General features: G+C 40.4%; 1 protein-coding gene across 1 annotated transcript in view; it reads left to right on the top strand.

Annotated features, from left to right (window-relative positions):
- The first annotated feature begins 1652 nt into the window (after window positions 1-1652).
- LOC126282180 (UDP-glucosyltransferase 2-like) overlaps window positions 1653-7619 on the top strand; it is a 164207-nt gene continuing 158240 nt past the window's right edge. The window contains exon 1 of the mRNA XM_049981709.1: window positions 1653-1793. The gene's annotated coding sequence lies outside the window, so the exon portion shown is untranslated. The remainder of the gene's footprint in view (window positions 1794-7619) is intronic.

Raw genomic sequence — 7619 nt, 5'->3', positions numbered from 1 at the left:
GGTGACGATTGAGAACACTATTATCTACCTGAATAAAAATGGTGTGAAAATTTCAGGCAACAATTGTTTTCAGGGATATATGTATCTGAAGAGCTTTTTAGAAACTACGAGTGACTCGAAAGAAGTCTAAACATTCTGTGGAAGAAAGGCAGATTTATTTTCTTAAGGAAATCGAAAATCATAAACGCAAATGCCAACTGCTAAAATTATGTGAGCATTTGCTTTCTGTTCCTGCACACAACGTCCCTGTGGAAAGAGTATTTTCGCTGTGGAGTGATGAAAGTAACTGACTGCCGTCAGGGACTGTGGGACCACTCTTACAGTGCAATTTTAACTACAAGCTAACTTGCATGGAGTATCATAAATACGTAAAAGAGGATAAAAAAGCTTCCTGGAAAAGACGAAATATTCCGAAAAATATGGTGTACCAGCTACTTCTGTCGCAACAGTTTCCATGTAGTTGTGTTCTAAACGAAAATCAGTTACCTTACATAAACTTTTTATTTCATTCGTACAACTCCACCTTAAAGTGTCCGGACGAGGTCCCAGCTAGATATGGCAGACCAACATGTCCACAATCTGAACTTTGGTTATGGCAATACTTGACACGGTATCTTTCAGCGTCTGACCTACATCCGTTTCAGTATGAGTTGCGAGGATACAATCATTTCCATATGATCGGAGAATTATTTTCCTTTCTTCATGCATGCTAATTAATCGGTTGAGCGTGTGGATTTCCTTCTTTGTACTCGTTATTTCGATTCACTGTGCGACATTAGAGTTGGTTTTTTCCTGCTAAAAGCCGTTATTTCGTCAACCTGTAATCAACTTATAAAGTAGGGAGTAGCTGAATCATTTTTCGGCAGCGTACTTTCTTTCAGGAGTATAAACGAGAACCTCAGTGAAGTTTGCAGAGTAGGACAGAGACCCTGACGGCAGTAGAGTCTTCGGCTGCGGATCGTAAGCCGTACCTGTATGGCTCAGTCAGCGGAACACTTGCCCTCGAAAGGCAAAGTTTCCGAGGTCGAGTACCGGTGCAGTTCGCAGTTTTCATCTGCCAGACTTCAAAACTGTTTAACATTCATCCGTGGTATCCAGAGCATATACAGCGAACTGTGATTGCAACAGGTGATTAGCAAGTCAGTATCTCAGCAGAAATGTAGGAACGCGCGATTGTGTGTGTCTGTGTCTGTGTGAATTGAAATGTGTGCGGATTGTGCCATAATATCACATCATTGTGTTTCACTCAATCAGTGGCAAGGTCGAGTCCCCACTTTGCCGTCGTCAATTTGGTATCCGTAAATCAAACTGGCGAAACACTAGGAAGATCCCTTTTCTCGTAGTTGCTCGTAGTTATAAACTCCTTGATGTCAATAGCTGAAAGCTTCTTAAAGACTCTCTTCCTCCTCGTTAAGAAAATGTAGTATTAAGAGGCGAGATACGATAACACGGTAATGTACTACGAACATGCAGTTTTCGTTCCTAAGTTTCATACATGACAGCCGTTAGCGGCGGAGCCCTCTCCACAGGCATTATCTCGCTACACGCAGCCATCTCGACTGCTGCCAAGTGGGCGTTCCCTCCTTTGCCCGCGCCACAACGGCGTGGCGCTCGCATCGCGCTTCTGTCACGTGACGTCCATGTTGACCTCGTCGGCAGTCGCCTGTTGACACTGGGCTGGTGCTGTTGACTTCGGCTGCAGAGCGGAACGTGTTGTTTACACAGAAGCGATAGAAGACTGAGAAGCAACCTATTATTGATCCTCTGCACGGGGAGTAAACTTTACTCATAGAGTGAGTAACAAACTCAATTCCTCGTCATTAAAATAATCATACGTGTGCATATATGTAAGTGCTCATCACACACAAATACGCAGATGCAGAAGGGGACGCATGCGTTAACAAGAGTATTTCGCAAGAATAGGATGGAATTTCATGTTTTGCCTTGTACAGTAAATGAAATTTCCGGAACTGAATGTAATAAATGCTACAACGCGCGCCAAAGCTTAAGATGGAAAGATTCCCGAATGTTATTCATTTAAATATCGCTGAATGCAGAAATCTGCTTATTAAACGTGGCTACTCAAAATCGAACAATACACATTAGAAGCTATCATGGTGATTCTTCAAACTTGTTTAAGCAGGATGGAAGAGTATATAGCTACTAAAACATTTCACGGACTGTGCAACGGCACCGAATATCATCTCAAATTATTGGCGTATTCAGATAGTTTGCTTCGAAGTTCTGTCTCTGCGCGTCATGCAAACGAGAGAACAGCACACTGTGGGTCCATAAATTCTAACTGTACAAAAATGTCACTAACAAAATATCCTCCAGTTCATTTTTTTGTCGCGGAAAATGGACGTCAAAGAAAGGAAATTTGTCAACACTACAATTGCAAGAACGCATTCCGCATTCACTGATTTGTCTGATAGTGTAGCATTGTTTGGTAGGTACTTGGCATCTTTCGGCATAAGAACAGGTCATCTGGTGTTTTAGCAATTTTTTTGTTATTAAAGGAAAAAAGCACTGTTCCGTGAATTTCTGTGCATTAGAAGAGAATCGTTAATAAGCTTTTTTGTAATGCACTGTTTCGTAGCTCCGAGAGTCCTCAAGACAATAATCACAAATTTGGCGTAATTTCTTAGCTATTGTCGATTTTTATAGCACTATTTACATTCCCTACTGTAAGAATTATGTTGGATATCAATATAAACGTTAGTTTTCACACTCATCTGATATTGTATTCAGAAGTGTCACTTGCTGGCCGCTTGGGGCCCTGCTACTGCTGGAGTAATGAAAACGAGATGGAGTGTCGGAACTGTTGTGTCAGACTCTGGTGTGATACAGAATTACTGTTCCTTATCTCTGCCTCAGTTCTATATAAAGCTAGTCTACTATTTTCTATAATCTCAAATCTTGTGTCTAGTTTTCAAATTTGTGTTTGCATAAGGATGTCATAAACATATTAGCTAACTGATTTTCTGCAGCAATATACTTGACATACATTTTTCTTGTCAAACATAAATTTCTAACAAACTCATGCTTAACATTTATGTGTTTTAATCTTTTATATTCCCACTTACAACGAGAGGTGATACAAGACCGATTGTTTTCTTAAATTATAAGTTTTTTATCTTTTAAAATTTTTAGATCTTGGAATAGCTTCTCAAACCACATATATTCTACAACGCAAGTTGCAAGGGATACACATTCTGCTTCTGTAGAAGACAAGGCTACAACACACTATTTTTTTATTACCCATTTTACAATCTTACCAAAGAGATTGATAACATAATCTGATACTAATTTTCTATCTGTAGTGTTGGCCCAGTCAGCATCAGTATAAGCTACTACAGTTTCTTTGTTCTGTTCAGTTTTGTAGTGCATCCCACAGTCTACTATGTCTTTTATGTAATGCATTATTTTCTGTAAACCTTTTCATTGTGATTCTTTTGGATCACTTTGATATCGGCTGAAATAATTTACGGCATAACTTAAATCAGATTGCGTTGTTTGAGTTACATACAGCAATCATCCTGTTAATTTTCTGTATGGCACTTTTTAATGAAATCTCCCATTACCCCTCTACTTTTCTTTACTTCAATTCAATTGGCTTTTCGAAAAAGTTTTTCTTTCTCAAAATTATTCCGTTCTCCCTCTTATCTGTCTCCATTCTCAAGAACAGTTTCATATCACCCAAATATTGATTTTTCGATTTACTTATTAAACTTAATTTGAATTCTTCAATTTTCAACTCATCATTACCAAAAGTTGAAATGTCATCTACATATAACAAAACATAAACCATAATGTTTAAGTTCCTGTCGTATTGCTTTGAACAAAACATGAATGTTCAACAAACATGTCAATCATTAAATTCAATGATCTTGAAGTCTGCTTTTTGTCATAAACTGCTTTGTTTAGCGTGCTTACAGTAACTGGCTCTACATTAAATTCGGCTGGTATCTTTACATAAATTTCTTCATTTGCATGAAGGGAGGCACTTTGTACATCCATCTGATGTGCAGTCAATTTTTCGTGATTCGTAACAGCAAGTAACGTTCACAGCACTGTCAACCTTGCTACAGGAGCATATATTTCGCTATAACCAAATCCTTTTCTTTGAGAACAACATCGAGCAACTAGTCTACCTTATAACTACTGATGTGTCTACATCGTCACGTTCCACCTTAAAGACCCAAATAGTTTCAAAGCCTTTCTGTTTTCAGGTAATTCACATACTGTCCATGTGTTGTTTCCGTTCATTACTTGCATCTCTTCTGCTGTAGCGTAAAGCCATTCTTGTTTATCTGCCACTGAAAGTCTCTGTAACATCCTTGACATGTATTTCTGCTTTTAATGCTAATGCAGCATAGTCTTCCACCTACACCAGACCCTTCCTTTCTCTGACACACTTCTGGATTTCAAGAGGTTTAGCATCTTCAGTTTCTTTTTTACTTGATATGGAGTGATATTTGCAGTCACTGACATTTTATTTAGCGATGTTAACTTCATCGTTTTTGTCTTTTTTGCAAGAAAACCAATCTTTATTATTTATATCAAACCAATTTTCATCACACTTGCCGTCTCTTCCAAGAATGATTCATCTCTCTTCTGAAGAACATAACCGATATCCATTAACATCATAACCGGTATCTATTAACACAGTATCTAACTATGTGGCACAACACAACACCTCTCTGTTTTTGCAGCACACGAGTAGCACCATCCATGTCTTAACAGAAATAGAGTATTCTAATGTAAAAGTGTACCCACTTCATATTGAAGTGGGTACACTGTTGCATTAGAATACTCCATTTTGAAAGTTCTATTCCGTCTTTAAGCGTAATTTTTTCCTAATTTTGAGCTGCTCAGTATGCTGTGATATACACCGTAACTTGAACGATATATGTCTTAGAGTACAGTTCTTTTGGGAATTATTGGTCATTCATGTCAGAAATATTCGTGGAGAATAAAAATTATCTAAAAACAAATATGATTTGATCCATTATAAATCGTTTTGAAAGCCTGCGACTGTCACGAACCCAAGATGGCGGCTGCAGGCGATGCTGTGCAGTTAGTAAAGGCGCTCGTGTCGATCATCTGCTGCCATAGCCCGTTAATCATCGCACTGTCCTTACAGATACGTTCACCGCACGTCCCACAAAGATTTCTGCTTTTACTTTACGTAGTGTCGCTTGTCTGTTAGCACTAACAACTCTGCCGAAACGCTGCTGCTTTCGGTCGTTAAGTGAAGGCCGTTGGCCACTGTGTTGTCGGTGATGAGAAATAATGCCTGAAATATGGTGTTCTCGGCACACTATTGACACTGTGGATCTCGGCATACTGAATGCCATAACCATTTCCGAAATGAAATATCACATACGTGTAACTCCAACTATCATTCCGCATTCAGAGTCTCTTAATTCCCGTTGTGTGACCATAATCACGTCGGAAACCTTTTCACATGAATCACCTGAGATAAACGAGGGATCCGGCAGTGTACCGCCATTTTATGCCTTGTGCACCCGATTTACGGCCACCTTTGCGTTTTGTCAGAATAATTTTTGGATCTTTATCCTTGTAAATTTTCTGGGTTTCCAGGCCAGCATGTGTGTTTTAGGTTCTATCAGCGGCTTCTGAATGAAATGGTAGCGAGGCGCTTAGATCTTCAATCGCTCGTTTTCCATATTCGGCCTGGTTCAGAATGTCAAATGAAATTACTGCAGATTCTTCAGATATCATAAATTCCTGATTACTATTTTGAACAGTTCTCGGGTATCCGACCTTGTAGCGTCGTAATTTCTCCACAATATTTCGGCAGACGTACACGCTGCCATCTTCAGGTGGTTTCTGACGAATGCTGTGCAGTTCCCCTCGGCGCCCTATATACAGGGTGAGTCACCTAACGTTACCGCTGGATATATTTCGTAAACCACATCAAATACTGACAAATCGATTCCACAGACCGAACGTGAGGAGAGGGGCTAGTGTAATTGGTTAATACAAACCATAAAAAAATGCACGGAAGTATGTTTTTTAACACAAACCTACGTTTTTTAAAAATAGAACCCCGTTAGTTTTGTTAGCACATCTGAACATATAAACAAATACGTAATCAGTGCCGTTTGTTGCATTGTAAAATGTTAATTACATCCGGAGATACTGTAACCTAAAGTTGACGCTTGAGTACCACTCCTCCGCTGTTCGATCGTGTGTATCGGAGACCACCGAATTACGTAGGGATCCAAAGGGAACGGTGATGGACCTTAGGTACAGAAGAGACTGGAACAGCATATTACGTCCACATGCTAACACCTTTTTATTGGTCTTTTTCACTGACGCACATGTACATTACCATGAGGGGTGAGGTACACATACGCACGTGGTTTCCGTTTTCAATTACGGAGTGGAATAGAGTGTGTCCCGACATGTCAGGCCAATAGATGTTCAATGTGGTGGCCGTCATTTGCTGCACACAATTGCAATCTCTGGCGTCCTATGAAACGCCCGTCGAACGTGTACCTCAAATCGCATATAAATATCCATAAATCCTGGAGATATTCTGAAATGTTGCTTGCAAATTGTAGTCAAACAAAATCAATCGGTAAACTGCGAAGCTACAGGGAACCGAATTAAACACGTTTTTCGTCTTGTGGGCCGTTGATTACAGGACTAATCGTTGTTGACCTGCGTTACATGTGACTTCTCTTTACTTTCACCGTGTACATAAGGAGGCAAATGACTGATGATGGTGTACATTAGCGGTTACAGGCGGCAGATGCTCGCACGATTCCGGATTCAGTTCCCAGTAATCACAGCAGTGTTTTCCGACGTGAGATTATTTGATCTCGTATATCATGACCAAACCAAAAACTGATTGAATGCGTAAAGGACATATACACTGAAGAGCCAAAGAAATTGTTACACCTGCCTCATATCGTGTAGGGTCCCCCTGAGCACGTAGAAGTGCCGTAACACGACGTGGCATGGACTCGACTAATGTCTGAAGTAGTGCTGGAGGGAACTGACACCATGAATCCTGCAGAGCTGTCCATAAATCCTTAAGTAAGTAAATACGAGCGGGTGGAAATCTCTTCTGAACAGCACGTTGCAAGGCATCCCAAACATCCTCAATAGGGTTCATATCTGGGAAGTTTGGTAGCCAGCGGAAGTGTTTAAATTCAGAACAGTGTTCCTGGAGCCTCTGTAGCAATTCTGGATGTTTTGCGTGTCGACTTGTCCTGCTGGAATTGCCCTATTCTGAATGCACAATAGACATGAATGGATGCATGTGATCAGGCAGGATGCTTACGTACGTGTTACATGTCAGAGTCGTATCTAGAGGTATCAGAGGTCCCATATCACTCCAACTGCACACGCCCCACACCATTACAGAGCCCCCACCACCTTCAACAGTCCCCTGCTGCACTTTGCCGCGCAAAAGGGAATCAGACACCATATTAGGAGGTATCCGTGGACTTTTGTCGCCTCAGTATACTTTCATCCACTGGAAAAATCGTTGTAATTTATCTCGTGATAGTCCCTTGATAAATGTACTTTTCGCGAGATAAACGATCATAAAATCAAGGAGAACTGAACATAATCGGCAAATC

The sequence above is a fragment of the Schistocerca gregaria genome, chromosome 7 (assembly GCF_023897955.1).
Source record: "Schistocerca gregaria isolate iqSchGreg1 chromosome 7, iqSchGreg1.2, whole genome shotgun sequence".
NCBI lineage: Eukaryota > Metazoa > Arthropoda > Insecta > Orthoptera > Acrididae > Schistocerca > Schistocerca gregaria.
This window is presented reverse-complemented; position numbering and strand designations above follow the sequence as displayed.